This window comes from Pristiophorus japonicus, chromosome 1, assembly GCF_044704955.1.
Source record: "Pristiophorus japonicus isolate sPriJap1 chromosome 1, sPriJap1.hap1, whole genome shotgun sequence".
NCBI lineage: Eukaryota > Metazoa > Chordata > Chondrichthyes > Pristiophoridae > Pristiophorus > Pristiophorus japonicus.
In genome coordinates this window covers 276332325-276349920 of record NC_091977.1, presented here as the reverse complement: position 1 = coordinate 276349920, position 17596 = coordinate 276332325, and the positions used below count along the sequence as shown (strand labels likewise).

The 17596-nt window shown below is 51.4% G+C and overlaps 1 long non-coding RNA gene across 1 annotated transcript in view; it reads right to left on the bottom strand.

Moving 5' to 3' along the window:
• LOC139248513 (uncharacterized) overlaps positions 1-15703 on the bottom strand; it is a 48747-nt gene extending 33044 nt beyond the window's left edge. The window contains exons 1-2 of the long non-coding RNA XR_011591058.1: positions 15637-15703; positions 15234-15502 (exon numbers count right to left, since the gene is read on the bottom strand). This is a non-coding gene — a long non-coding RNA (uncharacterized lncRNA). The remainder of the gene's footprint in view (positions 1-15233; positions 15503-15636) is intronic.
• Between the last annotated feature and the right edge of the window lie 1893 nt (positions 15704-17596).

Genomic DNA, 17596 nt, shown 5'->3' with positions numbered 1-17596 from the left:
CGCCTTTGCGCAGGAGCCGGAGTAGGGGGGCTGCAATGGCTGCGTAATCCTCAATGAAGTCCCTGCAGTAACCAGTCAGACCCAGGAACGACCTCACCCCTGTAACTGTAGTCGGAGCCAGTAACTCCTGAACTGCCCTCCTCTTAGCCTCATCATTGGCTCTCTCCCCTCAGTCAGCCCCAGGAATTTTACCTCTGTCTGGCCAATCTGTGCCTTCTTAGGGTTTACTTTAAAACTCTCCTCGTGCAGCAGTCCCAACAGTTCTGCCAGCAGGGGACCGTGCTCTCCCTCCAAATCGGAGAATAGCAGGAGGTCGTCCACATACTGGACTAGCTGTCTGGGTCTGCTGAACTCTTTCAGGCAGTTGGCCATACACTGATGAAAAATGCCGCAGCGGGATGGACCAGAACCCGTTCGAGATGTCCAGCACCGTGAAGACGGCTGCAGACGCAGGGATGGCTGTGACTAAGTCGGCTATGGCTGCCACTGTGGGCACACAGGCAGGGATATTTTTATTGAGGACTCGGTAGTCCACCGTGGCCCTCCAAGAATTGTCTGTTTTCCTAATCGGCCAAAGTGGAGAGTTCACATGTGTGGCTGTTGGTCTCAACACTCCCTGTCTGACTAGAGATCCCAATGCGACCTCTAGGTCTGCCTCAGCCTCCCTGGGAAAATTATACTGCTTCTGGGGCTCAGACATGGGGTCCCAATCTCTCTCTGACCTCGACTCATTTACCCGTCCACAGTCATGCTTATGCCTGGCAAATGCCACCAGGCTGGCCCGCACAAAAGCCTGATAGATCATCGGGGTGCCGTCTACCAGAGTGTCAAGGTCATATCCCTCCTTTGGCTTTACAGTGCAGAGGGAACCCTTCCCCTGCTTCCCCTAGATGACTGCTGTACCTTCCCCCTCCCCGGTGTCAGCTGTGTCCCACAGACAGTGGTTCCTCAGGTTGACCAGAATTTTCTGGCCACTGAGGAAATCTGCCCCTAGGATGCCTTTACCCACTCCCTCCCACGGCAGAAGGACACACTTTCACATGGTGTGGAGGGTGCCTATGTGTATCTGCAGTGGTTTGGAGAAGAAGCCCTCGCGTTCTTCTCCAGTGAAGCTGGTTAGGCAGGAGGGGATCCCACTGGATAGGGGTGAGGTGGTCGGGTCGTCGACATGAACCAGGGTGCACGAGACCCCTGTGTCCATCAGATACTCCCCCCGGACCCCCTCAACCCCCATCATGACACGTGGTCTGTTCCACGCATCATAGGTGACCGGGCAGAGGTACACGGGTTCCTCGGGGCCTAGTCATTGCGGAGATGTTGGTCTGGGCCTGAGGGACTTCTCCCCCAGTCATGGCTGGGCACAGCTGGTTTGGGAGAGCTTGCGGCCGCGGGGACTGGGGCTGAGGTTGAGACCTGTGGACCTCTCTTTTCCTGCCTCGGATCCCGGCATTCCCTCCTCATGTGCCCTGTCTTCCCGCACCCGTAGCAAACCACCTCTCTGCCTGCCTACCAATTCCCTTCTTGCCTCCACTCTCTCTTATCAGAGCCGGGGCGGATCTCACACACCTTCCCTTTGGTGGGTTTCTCCCCCCCAATTCTGCCATTGTGAAAAGAGAGGGTCAGCTGTCTCAGCACCGTCTCCTCTGTGGCTTGGGGTCTCTGAAATCGAACCACAGGTTGGCCTGGGCACACAACTCAGGTCGGCTGTTTGCCACCAATGCACGCAGCCAGCGACCACATCAGTGTGCATCCAGCTGGGTTCGGTCCAAATTCCCCCCACTGGCTTCCTCATACACTGGCCACAGTCGATCAGCGAACGCCTGGGGGGGTCTCCCCGGGTCTCTGGACAGTGGCATGTACCCGGTCGACGGACAGTCGTCGTTCAACCCCATGGCATCCAGGATATCCTCCTGGAGAGCGGCCACTGTTCGCTGACCCCTCTTGCTCTCAGCAGAGAGAATCTGACAGAGGGCTGGGTCCAGTGAGAATAGGAGCAGTTTGCTCCGTTCGGCCTCATCGCAGTCATTTATGTCTCCTACCTGCTCTTCTTCCATAAAGTGGACAGAGGGGTCTCCTTTTCGGGTAAGTTTATTCACATGGGCCACCATCTGCCGCAGCTGGGTCGCACTGTGGGGATCCACGTACTGGTTCTGTAGGGGACCCTCAGCCTGACCTACTGCGGGTGGTCCGAATCTACTCTGCCTGATGGGGCACATTGGGGCTGGTCCCGGAGGTTTAGATTCCAGCATTTCACCCTGCCTCTCCTCCGGGATCCCCAATGGGGCTGTGGGAGAAGGCCTGTAGGATTCTTCCTCCCTATCCTCCTCCCCACAACCTGTTTCACTATGCTCCCCCTTCCGTACCTCAGCTGGGCTGATAAGGCACACCACTCCTTTACTGGGTGCCTTGCTTTCCGGCCCGCCAAGGGCTATTGCCTCAGCCAGGGTCAGAGCTTTGGTGTCGGGCCGGGTGGGGATTCGAGTCTCGGGCACTTCCAGAGCTTTTGCTCCGGCTACAACAAGGGCTGCTTTGGCTTCAGCCAGAGCCAGGGTGAGCCGATCAATTTGTTCGTGAAAGGAACGATGATCCGCCTCTGCCCTGCTGTGGCACGCCTGAAGCGCAGCCTGTAGCTGGAGACTCTTACCCTCCCCCAACCTTCCCTGGTTCTGAGCCTGGCCAAGTTCCTCCTGCATTCCCCTGACGTAACCTTTTCTCTCCGTTACCTGGAACTGAAGGTACTCCCTGTGGTTGCGATAGCTTTCTCTATCTCTCTCTCGTTCCTGCCTCTCCCACTTTAAATCCTGATCCAGCTTTTCCCTTTCTTTGCTGGTCTTTACTCGCTCCTCTCTCTGCTCAGCTAACTCTGTCTGCAGGACATCGACCTGCCTGTCCAAGACCTGTATTTGCTTCTGAAAGCACATCAGCCACACTGCCTTTTCCACTGATCTTTTATGATCTTTACGCTGGGTCCACCTGGCGGCTGCGTCCTCAGGCCGTTCAGCCCTCAGCAGCACCTGCACCCACTTCCTTGAGCAGTTTATCCTTGCTGTTACATACCTAGCAATCCTACCCTCCATTTTATGTCTCCTCTCCACCAAGACTGACTGTCTCTTCACCCTCACTCATCGCACGTCCCTTCGTGGTCGCCATTGTAAGGGGAGCTTGGGGTGTGGGTTCTAATCCACACTCCCCTTGGGTTCTGTACGTGCGATTTATGAGGATGGGTGAGTAACGAGGCACCAGACACAGTGGGTAAGATTACAAAATGGCTAATGTTGTTTATTTAGAATAGTAAACACCAAGATAGAGGGCATAGGAAGAGGTTGTAAATAGCAGTAATGGCACAATCTCACTCAACAACACGAAATATCCCGCAACAGGGAAGGGGAAAAATAAGAGGTTAAAACATTCCACTCACACACAACCACACCTCCCACTTCCACCCTTCTTACCAATTCCTGTCCTAAATTGAGTCTGTGAGGGGGTTTGGGCTACACTCACAATCCCATCAACTCCGGGGTTCTGGGGGCACTTATTTCAGCTCAGGGTCCCTCTGGGGTGGGTTTTACGTTGTTGGTCGGTTTGGTTTTCCTCCTCGATGTTGCGCCAGTTTCTTCTCTTTGCCTTTCGGTTGGCTCCTAAGCAAAAAGCTGCTGGAGTTAAGCACACCTTCCCCAGAGCGAGGGCCCTGTGAAAAGCTGACTCAACTCCCAAAAGCTGACTCCAACCTCCAATCTCTGGTTGGTTTCCTTGCTCAGCTCAGCTGTGGGAAGTCACTGCCACTGCCTGCTGGTTTTCAGTCTCGGTGGCTTAGTCTGCGGAACTGCCGCTTCTTCCTCTGGTGGAGCGAGAACGAGAGGGAGAGAGCTTTCTCTGGATACAAGCTGCAAGCTGCCAGCTCCAAGCTCCAAGCTCTCCAACTGCTTCCACACCCTGCTGCTTCTACCCCCTGGTGGTTCTGTAGGTCCTATAACCAATTTTGTTCTGGCCTTTTCGCGCCCAAACTCAGTTGGTGGTCCATTGTGTAAGTTTGGGCGGGGAGATAGCTTTTGAATATTTAATCAGAAGATGTCACAGGTACAGATAGGTGTGAGGACAGGAGTATTGTTTCAGTGCACATTGGTGCCTAAAAGTCTACTGGTCCTTTGTTACAGTCCTGGGAGTCAATTGGTTTGGGCCTCCCCTTTGATAGGCCACCACTGTCCATATTAATTAGGTAGATGATAGTCCACATTCATTAGGGGTGAGTCATATTTTCAAACTGGGCCGGGTAGTCCCAGTTGAGGATTTCCCCGCTTCAGGCCTGACTCGACCCCTGATTGGCCTGCCAGAATGCACTTTTCCCCCATTGGCCAGTGCCTCTGTCTCGCTTGTGAGCCAGACTCCACAATGTCTGTATCCACCCACACGTTTCCCAGTCTGTCTGGTCTGAGGGTTTGGTGGCCAAAAAATGTTCATTTAAAATGAATAGAATGATCCCATGTTAGTTTTCTTGACCTTAGGGTTTTCAATAAAATGTGGCCGTGGATTTTTGAACCTTACAGGCAAGAGAAAGGTTATGGGGAGAACTCCACAAGCTAAAACATGGAGAGGCACAGCTAATGGAAAGGTTTAAGAACAGTCAGGACCATTTTCAGTGTCAGGTTACCGAGGTTAGGAATAATGACAAAATACTGCGGGAGGAAAACACTCGCCTCATCCTTAAAGTAAAAGAGCTGGAGAAGAATTTAAGAGACATACAGGCAGCTTGTAAAGTAGCTAGCACTAATGGGTTTGAATCAGGAGACCACGGTCCCTGCCAGCAACAAATCAAAAGTTTAACCCTTGCTCTTTCCAAGGCAAAAGGCATGGTATGCCTAATAAGCCCGGGTACGGCCCAGGTAAACCTGGAAGAGGAGGAAACTATTCGATCACCAGCTGTGGCACCAGTGACTATACCAGTTCGGCAGCAGGAGGGGCAAATGAGTTGCAGGGCGGACAGGGATAACGGACCACCACCTGTGGTGCTGAGGTTCAGCTCAGTTTGGCAGCAAGGAGGGGTAGGCAAGCCAGAGGAGCAAGAGCCAGAACCAGGGCCAATGTGCCCGGTCCGGCAACAGAAGTTCGGCCCGCTCACCGGTGCTGGGGGGTCAGGGGCCCCTGGAAAGTCAGTTTGTGGTTCCCCACACTACCCAACAGCTTCGGGCTATGGTAAGTCACCTGGGAGACACCTCGGTTCACTTTATGGAAGTCGAACAGGAAGGGAATATTAACGGGTGTGATGATGCAGAGATAGCAAAGATGCTCCTCCTCTCACTGGACGGCAAGCTGTACCAGTCCCTCCCTGCCGAGAGCAAAAGGGGACAGAGGACATGTGCCGCTGTCCAGGAAGACATTCTAGAAGCCATGGGCTGTAACGATGGGAGTCCCTTCTCAAGAATGGAGAAGACAGTGCAGCTCAGAGGGGAACCCCACAGGCTTTCACAGACAGACTGTGGCCAGTGTACCAGAATGCCTGTGGCGGGGACCTCAACCGGAATCACCTAAGCTGGACGAGAGAGCCCACTGGCTCCGAAGCCTGGTGGCAAAAAGTTTGCCACAAATAAGAACAAAGGCTGAGGCCTGGTTCGACCCGAGAGATCTCCAGGCCACCGAACAGGGAGTGGTCAGGCAACTGACCCTAGCCTACCGAGAAAGGCAGGGGGATGGAAGAGCACCCACCCAAGGGAAGGGTCCATGAAATCAGACCTAGTCAGCATAAGAAGGAATGACGCCACGAGGGGGGCAACCCCTCCGATACAAAACGTACCTGCTTCGGGTGCAGAAAGAGTGGGCACTGGGGAAAGGATTGTAGAAACCCATGGAAGTGTAGCACAGGGAAGAATTCTCCAGCCCCTGCCCAAACGACCGAGACCGAGAAGCCAGTCCCTCCCGACACGTTTGATACATTCATGACTGTGCTCCGAACAATGCTAGATGGCCCTGGGAGGGTAGCCACTGCCACCAGTACCGAAATCCCATCTGCCCAATCTCAGCCAAAACAGTGACTAGGACAGGCACAGCCTGTTCACCTGTGTTCCCTCGAGTACGATGCGTGGGGGAGACCGACCGTTCAGATGGAAGTGGAAATGTGAAAGGGATACCAGTGTATCAAGCACCAGCATCTATGCAGCTAACCCCGCCACCTCACCTCTGTCCAGTGGGGTCCCCTACAGCTTGGTGGGTTTCACAGGCGCTGAGCAGGCTGTCTCATTCTATATTCCGCTCTCTATTTGTTTGGGAACACTCCACACCAAGTGGACTTGTGTCCTGATGAAGTGGGAACAGGAAGGGAGGGGGATCCTGGGGGCTGATTTCATTCTAGGCCACGGGATCCTAGTGGATTTAAGAAACCACTGTCTTTGGAGGGCAGTATGTACGGGACAGGAGAATGAGGTGGTGGTTATCCCAGAAGAACGGGGAAAAGGGACGGTGTGCACCATGAAGCCAAAGGAGGGTTACGACCTTGAATTACTGGTCAGTAACGCTCTGATGGAATACCAAGAGTATGTGAGGGCACACCTTGCAGCTTTTGCTACTCACAAACACGACTGTGGGAGGATAAACGGGGTCGAGGTTAACATAGATGGGGACCCCATGACCCGACCACAGCAACAGTATAACTTCCCCAGGGAGGCGGAGGCAGACATGGAAACAGCCTTGGGTTCGCTGGTTAAACAGGAGGTATTGAGACCAATAGCTACCCATGTGAACTCTCCATTGTGGCCGGTTAAGAAACCGGACAACTCCTGGAGAGCTACGGTGGACTATCGAGTACTCAACCGTAACATCCCCACCTGTGCACCCACAGTTGCTGCTGTCGCCGACCTCATTGGAAGTATCCCAGCCTCCGCGACCACCTTCACAGTGCTGGATATTTCCAACGGGTTTTGGTCCATACCTTTAAGAAGGGAAGACCAGTACAAGTTTGCTTTTAAGGACAGCAATACACTTGGAACGGTCTCCCTCAGGGCTTCCACAACAGCTCTAGCATTTTCCACCAATGTATGACCAACTGTTTAAAGAGTTTCAGCAGACCCCAGCAATTAGTACAGTATGTCGATGACCAGCTCCTGTTCACTGATGAGGGGGAGGAGCTTGGCCCACTGCTGGCTGAGCTGCTGGAGCTGCTGAAAGAAGAAGGATTTAAAGTGAATCCCAAGAAGGCACAGATCGGCCTGAAGGAAGTAAAATTCCTGGGACAGGCTGTGCGCTCTGGGGAAAGGGCCATTGACAAAGCTAGAAGGGAAGCAGTGCAGAAGTTACCCGCCCCCAACACAGTGACAGGAGTAAGATCTTTTCTAGGGCTAACCGGGTACTGCAGAGATTTCATTGAGGATTATGCAGCCACAGCAGCCCCTCTGCTCCGACTCCTACACAAGAGAGTGGTGTGGGATTGAGACGAAGGTTGCGAGGCAGCATTTATCCAACTCAAGAAAGACCTGCAGACTGCGCCAGCTCTAGGGGCTATTGATGGGGGTAAGGAGTTCTTCCTGGAGTTAGCAGCCAGCGGGGACAGCCTGAGCACAGTACTGCTCCAAGAGCGGCACAGCCGGCTGAGACCAGTGGTCTACTCCTCCAGGATACTCACGGACGTGGAGAAGGGATACTCCAACTGTGAGCAGCATCTCCTACCCATCATACTTCCACCCAAATGCTCCTGGATGGGAGAATCAAGGACGGGACGGTGAGCAGTGCCCGCATTGCTCGCTGGACCCTACTCCTTTCTCAGATGGACCTAAGGGTAAAGGGTCTCTACGAGCCAAGCCTCGCAGCCAACATGATTTATCCAGGGACAGCCCACCGGTGCTCCGTAGAAGGGGTATGGGAAATTAATATAGGCTTTCGGGCCGGGTTACACCCCACAGGCCGAGAGATCTATGTGGACGGTTCAAGCACGGTATCTGCGGGTGAATGACTCACAGGCTGCGGAGTGTATGACCCAGAGGCAGGCATTGCCCTGACGATTAAACTCCCCAGTACTATGAGTGCCCAGCATGCTGAACTGTCAGCGGTGGTGTACATGGTCACACACCCCGAAGAATTCCCCACCCCATACACGATTTGCTCGGACAGTATGTTCACATGCAATTCGTGTACTGAGTACCTGGCTACCTGGTCCCGTCGCGGATACACATCTGCAGACGGGAGACTCCTGGCAATTAAGCCTTTACTGGAAAAGATCATGACAGCCATGGGGGAGGAAGAGAAGATCTATATACATAAATTGAAGGCACATTCCACCACTGAACCCCTTAGCGAGGGAAACCAGCAGGCTGACATGTTGGCCAAGCAAGGTGCCCGCACGGGCAAGCTCTGCGACCCGTACAACCCAGGCCCCATCGCAGCAGTCAGGGGCAGGATTGGGACAACAAGGAGGGCAGGGGTAGCATTGATCCCAAATCTGAAAACGGTCCAGACCCAAGACCCCATCCTCAAAACTGTCCTGAACACGCTAACTAAAGGGGAGAAGGTAGACGGCCCGTACGGCACCGCAGCAATTGCCAGGAAAGAAGGCATGCTGTTCAGGGGGGAGCAATGGGTAGTGCCGCAACAACATCGGAGAGAGTTCCTCCAGCTGGCCCTCGAGGGTCCAGGAGCAGGACACCCCGGACCTGAGACCACCTGGCAACGGGTGGAACAGGCAGGGTGGTGGCTGGGACTCAGATTAGACGTCCGCGAGTTCGGCGCCAGTTGTCTGGTGTGCACAGCCAATAACCCTGACCCCCAGAAAAGAAAGGTATCTATGGGATATATCAGGAGGGTAGAGGGATCCTGACAGTCAATCCAGGTCGATTATAGCGGGCCCCTACCCACTGCCCAGGGAGACTACAAGTACTGCCTAGTATTAGTGGATATATTCACCAAATGGGTGGAAGCCTTCCCATGCCGAATAGCTACTGCTCTGGGAACAGCTAGGATCCTGGTCAGGGAGGTGTTCTCCCGATGGAGACTACCTCAGTACATGGAGTCTGACCAGGGGAGTCACTTCACCGGGCAGGTGATGCAGGAGACCCGTAAGGTGCTCGGCATCAAAGGGAAATGGCATGTCGCCCACAACCCACAGTCATCCAGGTCTGTGGAGCGTTTAAACCGCACTATAAAAGAAAGGTTGCGTAAAGAGACAGGGGACTCACCCAAGAGGTGGGTAGAGGTCCTACCACTGGTCCTCATGGGGATCCGGGCCAGCCAGTCAAAGAGCACGGGGTACGCCCCGTACGAGCTCATGACCGGCAGAGCCATGCGAACCCCTACCCATGTATTAGCCCCGGTACTCACGGAAGGTCAGCTCAGGGAAGCGAACCGGGACAGCTTTGTCAGGAATCTGTTTGAACACCTTAAACAGATTCACTGGCAGGCTGCTAACAACATGGGAAAACAGCATCGGAGCAACCGACTGCTGCTAGAACCCCGCAAGCACCACGAATGGGAGATAAGGGACCAGGCCATGGTAAGGAACTATGCTCGAGTAGGGGTTTTTGAAGCACTGTACCTGGGACCGTACCACATTGTCGACAAGGCAAGCCCCATGGTCTATTCCATGAAAATGCCCCGCTGTACAAAGTGGTTCCACATAGATCAGTGCAAACTTTTCAACCCCGGGATAGCAGATAAACGTAAGGGACAGCCAGGAACAGGGAACCAGGCTAAAGACAGGGATCCTCAGCCAGCAACCCCCGACTGTGGAAATCCCACAGGGAACGTGGCAGACCCACATACTGCACCTAGAGGGGCAGTGGACTGTGTCACTGGAGGGGCTATCCCCCCAATCATTTGGGACTCGGACACACCCCCAGTAGTCAGAGCCTTGAGAAGGACTCTCCGCACGCCATGGCCAACGACACCGTGGTCACCAGTGCCCCAATTCAAGTGGTTCAGCCCCGGGAGGTTGGACCAGACGCAAAGGGGTACCTAAGATCAGGGACCAGCCTGCGATCAGGGATCCCCAGCTGGTAGTCTTGGGCGACGAGGGTCCCCTGGAAGAGATAGTGGTGGACCAGTCACCAATTGGGAGTCCCCAGCCCGCAGCCCTCGACCAGGCAGAACCCCCAGGGGACAAAATGAACCGGGCAGCCACCCTGAAAGGAGCGGTGTGCTGTAGCACCAGAGGGGACATTCCCCCAATAGTGTGGAACTCAGACCCACCTCCGGCCAGGACACTCCGGGTCCTGCGGTACAGGCCGACTCACCATCAGCCCCGCTGGAAACCCAGAGGCCATAGAAGAAAGGGGAAGGACAGGAATTAACCTGGCCACCCGGAGAAGGGTGGCAGATATACAGAAATAGCACGACATGAGTTAAAGTATGTTTAGTAAGAATCTAGTGTCATGTAGATTATGTGTGTAATGATTTCAGGTCACTACGACTGAAAATAAACCACAAGTATGGAAGGAGTGAAACGAGTAGAATAGGATAAGAATGTTTAGATGAATATAGAATGTAAGAGTTTCAGCCGACAGCCGGTGACTAAATAGTGACATATGAACTAGTTATTGGGGAAAGGAAAAGACCCCACCGTGTAGGCAGTAAAAGAAGCACTGCAAGAGTAGGATAAGACAAAAGTTGATAACAGACATCAGTTCCTACGGGAACTGAAAAAGACAGCCAGTCAATTAAAGACTTAATTGAGTTCTCCGAGAAGAAATGAGCCCAAATTGGAACTCAATCACCTTTTGTCAAGCCAGAGAGCTTTTCTCAGGGCTGGTCAATCTGTTTTATGTGCCCCTACAGGAAGGAGAACAACATGAGAAGGGTTCTGTTCCTGCTCGCCCTGATAAGCCGAGGAGATGTGGAAGAATCCCTCATCTATGGGTGCTCAGGAGAGAGAGAGCACCGATCGTCACTGCAATGGATAGCACACCGGGCGTGGAAGAGCTCGCCGTTTATGCCCACGAAGGGAGGTGGCCAGGGTGGCTGGGGTCTAATTCCACCCGCTACTCCAACCAGGAAGGTTTTACCTATGGGGAGGCTTCCATTCCATGTCCCAGGATACGGGTCGTTGTTGCGTGGGTCAGTGTTACGGAGGGAAAACGTGTGTGTTTGGCTTGTAAAGGACAGATTCCCCTAGGTAGATGGTGGTGACTCAGGAAGCTGAGCAAGGACGCGGGGGACCAGGAATCTGACTGGGAAAGACTCGGTAATGATCCGTACCGTACCATCACGGGGACACAGGGAGGAGTGAAGGTGTGTTGGAACAAGTGGTGGGAGTCGGAACAGGGAATTTACGTCTGCATGTGGGGGTCAGAGGAGATCTGTGCCACAGGCATATCGATCGCCTTCGCCAGGCAGCGGCAAGATGAGGGGGAGGGGATGGGGTGGGTATCCAGCCTACACGGGTGTGCGGTCCCACACTCCCCACTCCCAATTAACGCCACAGAACTAAGAGCACGTGTTAAGAAACCCTGCCCACGACCCCGCCAATACAAACAATAATAGAAAGGTATCCAACCACCACCAAGGGACCAGGGAATGGATTACTATTGGTACCGACCGAAAAGGTGTTATACCAGGGGCTACACTATGCAGTAGCTTCAGTTATCTTAAACCTTACTGAGGTGCACTTACCTGCATGGTGACCGAAGGAAACGGGGCAGCTATACCAGGCCCTACTCAGAGAAATGTTCAAGAAATTTTACAAGTTAGACTTTTGGAATGTAGACAAAGCAGATCGATACACCCTATACGCTCGGGACACCATGGGCATGGGGAGATCCAGGAGGGGAACCTTGAATGACATTTTTACTGCATATAATACAGGATCCTCTGTGATAAATAGCCTGGATGATATAGAACTGCAAAAGCAGATAAATGGTCTAAAGAACCAACTGAGAAAGATCCTAAAAGAGGAAAACACAGTTGTCGCTCAGAGCTACACGAGGACCAGGCTATGACGGTCCATTTAAAAGAAATAGTGGCTGAGCTGGAAAAACATGCACAGACAGTGAATGCACTCATACGGGAGGATAGGAATGCTTCGGACCAGGCTGCACAGAACAAGGTGTGCGTGCTGTATGGGGCACGGTTGTTGGGCGAGGGCCGCAACAACCTGGAGGATTTAAAACAAGGTTTAATGCCCCTCCAGGATCAGTAACAAGCACTTCCCAGCCCTCCACCTGTACAGTAATTCACCAGCTCCGCCTAGCTTCTGAAGCCTACCCTGTCCCAGTAGATTGCGAGCGTTCTAATCACACCATCATGGGGATAGTACTAAGGATGCCGGTCATGGATGGGACAGCCCGACCCGCACCGGTATACAGGGTGGAGAACATTGGAGTCACTGAAGGAGGTGCACACGTTCATTTCACAGCTGTCCCACTGTATGTCATAAAGTGGGAGCACACTATGACAGGTACTGACCTCTTCGGGTGTCGGAGCTGGGGTGCACACATAATACTGTGTCCCCAGCACTTGAACGCCTATTCTAAACCACAGTGCGGGTTTAAAGCTGCTGGCGCACAGACTATCAACTATACCATGGAGGTAATGGCACAGGACCATGTCCCTCCACAGGTACCATACATAGGGGGTGGGACACATTGTGTCACCACCAGTGCGCCCCACTACCAATATGGACAACACTTCTGGTGTCCGGTGAGTGACAGCAGTTTTTGCTTTAAACCTGAGGTATCAGTTCAAATGGCCCAGGAACGGATTGTCCCCATTCCTGAACCCTCCACTGTTTACCTCACTGTGAGAGAAAACATCACAAACCTGCAGGATTATGTTGTACATTTTGGCTATGCAATTCCCCCTCTACCCGAACATCTTACCGCTCTGCTAGCAGCTGTAGTAATCTCACAAAAACATTTCCACACTCTAGAACAGAAAACAATTGAGATAGGAAGAAAGATTCTAGAGATCACAATTCCACCCTGGTGGGACATTTTCAGAAATATAGAAGTTCCAGCCAGGATCAGAATAGCTTCCCACATTTTGGTTGTCTGTCAACTCGCAATTATTCCTTACTTATGGTGTCTCACTTGCCGAGTGAAATGCAGAGGCCGTCAGGTCAGTCACCAAAGGGTGACTTGGGAATCACGCAGGGAGGGGTAACACCATACTACCATGTTTTACCTTTACCTGCTGTAAAAACGCAGAAATCGAGTGTTGTCAGAATGTTACTTAAAAATGTGTTTGACTATATACCTTTATCTTCACTGTAAAAACGGAGTGATGGAGGGGTGATGCAACTCCTCTATGCTGTAACAGAATTGGAGTGACTGTATTTGCCTATAAACTGCATTGAATTTCAAAGGGGGATGCACGTTCAAGTTCTAGATAGGTAAATACAGGGAAGGTTGACTCTCGGGAGATCAGGAATTTTGCTCACCTAGCATGACATTCAAATGGGTAGAGTGTCACAGGGGGACAGAAGTGTTGCAAAATTCATGGGAGAACCACGCCCCCCCACCCCAGTGTTTGGACTCATTGGAAAGGAAATTTAATTTGGAACTATCGACCAGAAAGTTTGAGATCCTAAAGTGCACATGGAAGAAACTACAAACTTTAATCGAATTTGGGATTTTAAAAAGAAGGTTGAGTCTGTGTTGGCAGGGCTAAGAACTAAAGGAACTATCCTTCAAAGAAGCCAGTTTGAGTATTGAAGCTGTCTGGGGTATTGAAGCTAAAGCAAATTGTCTGGAGAATTGTGGATACTCGAAAACCCTTCTCCCCAGGAGACATTAACATAGCAACAATTAACCCAGAGATAGCTAACCATCATCCTGACCTGGAAAACCATTCCAGCACATACATAATAACAATGGCACATCCAGCCCGCATGAAAAACCCAAGCACAGACAGACACTGCAAATACCAAAGCAAATATTCCCATCAAGAAAACAGATTTAAAAAATCGACACATCCGAGACAGGTTAACATTTAATGGGCCCGCCAAAATATGACAAAGAAATATCAAGACCACCAAAATTAAACAAAGAATCTGGGCAAAGATTAGAACAGCTCCAAAGGTATAACTGGACCCTGCTTTAACAAAGGACATGCTTATGCTAGGCAATGCTATGCTATGCTATGCTATGCATCAGATCAAGAAGGGAGAAAGGTCACTGCATCAGTTTTAACTAACTTCTCCAGCTTTGACGTCCTGCAATCAGAAAAGGAAGGAAGAACATCACCATCGCGGCAGCAACCGACCACAGCCAACGTGGTATCACCAAAACCACCGCGATCGCCCAACTTCGAAACAAAACTCTGCAAGGAAGAAACCGAAGAATCGAAAGTTTCCACTCTACAACCTAGGCCTGACTACCAACAGGTGAAAACATTATCTAAAGAGACTTTGAACCTATTTCTAACGAAAGAAAACGGGTACTTACCCCATAAGTCCAAAACGTGCCCTACCGCATCAGCGGACACCACCCATCTGAAGATTGCACAGTAAGAAGTCTTCTCCGATGTTCAGGGTACGGCAAGCAGAACCTACAGAATCCAGCGAACCCCGAAATCGCGAACCACCGCCAACTACCAGTAAAGGATCGATGAGCATAATCCCTGTTTGCCCTGGAGTTTAACTTAGTCAGTGTTAGGCACTGGGAGGTGGGAGGTGTATTATTCACTGTAACCCCTTTGAATGTGTGATGTACTATTCTTTATTTGAGTGATTATAAGTTTGACATTGTATTTTCTTGCCTTTAATAAAATCGAAGTTCTTTTGCACCAAACCAGTTGTCTCTTGCACTTTATCGCATCTCCCAAATAAATCCAGAGTCTGGAACCCAGGGCGTGGGAGCGATTCGAACCGCTCAGAAGGTCAGAGGTGAACCTGACCCCACACACCACCCCCTACAGTCAGTAGCAGGAGTGTGACCCAGAGATCATGCATTCGATGCCCCAAGCAGTTGAATGACTTCAGCAGGACAGGAAAAGTGAGCATAAGGTTATATTCATCCAGATCCTACACTGCACCCCCTCTCACTTTATCTTGTCAGTCCTACTCCATTTCCACCACTCCTCAGCCCCACATGACTATCATGACCAATCGTATCGAATCACTCCACCTCCACTCACCCTCACTCCCTTCATATGCTCAGCTCCCATTCCCTCACTCCACCAGTGCCACTGACCGCAATCCTCATCTCATCTTGTACGAGCTCAGTCACCGCCAACCATTTTATCACACATTCTGAAATGGCAGGATTACCACAATGCTCAGAGGCATGCCACTCACACTCCTTATACACGTGCCTAATTCTCACCTTCACTGTTTGCACTGCATCCATCGGTGGTACACATTCCTCAGGGCCACTCATAGGTATGGCGTGCAACCCTTGGAGAAGAGAGCGCCAAAGGCCAGCGAGGACCGCAAGACATTGTAGAAGTTTCCTCAGTGGAGGAGGAGGCATCAGAGATCAGCAGGATAACAAGCTCCCTCAGGATTCTTGATGGTGAGGCTGGCTGGCAGAGCAGGGCGATATTAATGTTTCCTACCCGCATCGCCCACAATACAACTTCACCTTCAGTGGACCTGAGAACATTGACAACTCCAATGAAGTGTTTCACATTCAGATCAACATTGTCAAAATGTCATCACTTAATATTGGCCCTGAAATTCCGGTTTGGCCTTCCCACGGGCGTTTTAGAGAAAAAATACGCACCTACCTTAAGCTGGTGCCCACGTTGGACCTTCCGATGCTGTGGCCTCCATCGACTGCCTGTCGCAGCGCGTGCACATCGACGCGTGCACAGGCCTCGAGCTGGACTCACATGGCTTTGAGCAGCCAATCAGGTAAGGTATCATAGTAATAGGAGTTCCGTAGGGTCCTAAACTCCTATTACTTGATTGTGATAGAGCCCCAAACACCCAAAAGACAGCCCCAAACATCCAAAACACCAATAAAAAATAGAAAATAATTACACTTCATTCACTTAAATTAAAGTTATTAATGTCTTAAAAAAAATAATTACCCGATTTTTTAATAAGTTAAAAAAAATAAACTTACCGTTGTGGGGAGGGTTTTTAATGATACTATATGTTTTAATAACTTTATTTTTTAGATGTTTTTGTGTTTTTTAAAACACTTGTGCCTGTAAAAGTTGGCTATGCGCCTGCTTTTTCAGGCGCAAGATTTTTGAGGACATTTGTATTCGTAAATACATGAAATTTCCAAGTACAAGTGTCCTCGCTCCCGATCTAGCTACGATCTGTCAATCTAGAAACTTGACAGATCGCAAATGCGTACGCTGGGAACTTGCATTTCCGATGCTTCCCAGGTCCGTAGGAACTTCTTGCGGACGCGGGGAGGCTGGAATTTCAGGGCCAATATCTCTTTCTTCTCTCCTCCAGTGCCATCACATGAAGATCAAGAGCCCATGATGGAAAAGGAAGAAGACTCTTCAGAGGAGCTGACAGCTGCTGAAGAAGATGACACAAATGTTGCAGGCACCAATGCAGATTCCAGCACCTCGTTTGGACAGATAGATAGAACAGCACTTATTTACTCTCATGGCACAAGTGAGCAAGAGCAGAGAATGGTGGCAGGGACAGCTGATGAGATTACTTGCTGGAGGGCACTGTCCTCTCCAAGCACTATTGATCAGGACATGTGTACTGAGTCCCTGGGGCCGGCACTGAAAAGGGGAGTGCTGGAGGCACAGCAGCAACTCACTGAGGTATAGCAGTCCTGCCAGGCACACTGTCCACAGTGGCCTAGAGGATGGAGGAGTTGAACTCGAACCGATGTGGGGTGATGTCACAGGACTTTTCAACTCTGCAATCCATCGTGAAGCGTGTGGCAAGCGCTATGGAAATTGTAGCCGGCTGCACACATAAGTCTTGACAAGATCGCAGAGAGACTAGATCAGGGCTTCCAAGGCATCACTGATCTCCTCCACTCTGCTCTCCCGCAGACAGGTAGGACTGCCCCAGGGGAGGGAGGATGGCGGAACGGGCAAGGCAAGTGCAGATGTTTCTCAGCACATCTCATCCATTCCCGCGATATATGGCACCCTGCACCTGTGATGTAACCTGATCAGCCCGCCAGAGATGCGAAACCCAATGCTCGAATGCTCGTTCTGTCTGACTGTCTTCATCAAAAGCAAATGTTACATATCTGTTGACCCTGGAAAATAATGCATTCATCATCAACCTGATGCATTTGTGAGCTTCAGACTGCCACAGCCTCGCTATGTCTTGTGTCGCAGCCTGGCAGGAGCCGACAACAAAGAAATTGAGGGTGATGGTTAGTTTATTTGCCACTGACATAGCATGGCCGCCAGGTCCACCAGCAGACAGAAGGTCTTCCTCTAGGAGGCTAGAGGTTGGCTACCACCTGCCGTGCCATTCAGAGTCCCCGGAAGCACTGCTCCTCCAAGCGATCAAGGACACTAAGCCTCTGCCTTTTACATCCTGTTGGGTGGGTGTGGCCTTGTGTGAGCACAGGCCCTATGGTGATCACCTGCAGCTCCCTCCTCAGCTCACTCTTGCTGCTGGTCCTCCTCTTCCTCAGTCCAGAACATTGCAGCAATGGCAGCACCCACAATGGACGTCTAACTCTCGAGTCTCACAATCACGATCTGAAACCGAATACTTTAACAAAACAGTAGCCCACAATGAGCTGAT